This window comes from Meleagris gallopavo, chromosome 8 (genome assembly GCF_000146605.3).
Source record: "Meleagris gallopavo isolate NT-WF06-2002-E0010 breed Aviagen turkey brand Nicholas breeding stock chromosome 8, Turkey_5.1, whole genome shotgun sequence".
NCBI lineage: Eukaryota > Metazoa > Chordata > Aves > Galliformes > Phasianidae > Meleagris > Meleagris gallopavo.
In genome coordinates this window covers 10,430,413-10,430,758 of record NC_015018.2, presented here as the reverse complement: position 1 = coordinate 10,430,758, position 346 = coordinate 10,430,413, and positions in this window count along the sequence as shown.

Sequence of the window (346 nt, the reverse complement as noted above, 5' to 3'; positions counted from 1 at the left end):
TGGCCAGCGCTGTCCTCCCCGGTGCGTACTGCGAGCAATTTTGAAAGATCTTGTTGGAAAGAAAAGCAGCGGGTTGCACAGGTCTGACCGCGACACACTTTATTCTTCTCTTCTTCCAATAGCAACTGAAAAATAATAAGGAAAAGAATACATCCGCGGCCCCTCCAACGGTACAAACATGCGGACCACCGCTGCCAAAAATACTCTTATATACAAAATATATATTTGTTACGAAATATAATCAATAAATACAGATAGCAACAAATTAATATAATTTACCGTTTCCAAGTACAAAACCGTGATTTGTGTCTGCCCGCCCGACCCCAGGCCTGCTCCGCCAAACAGG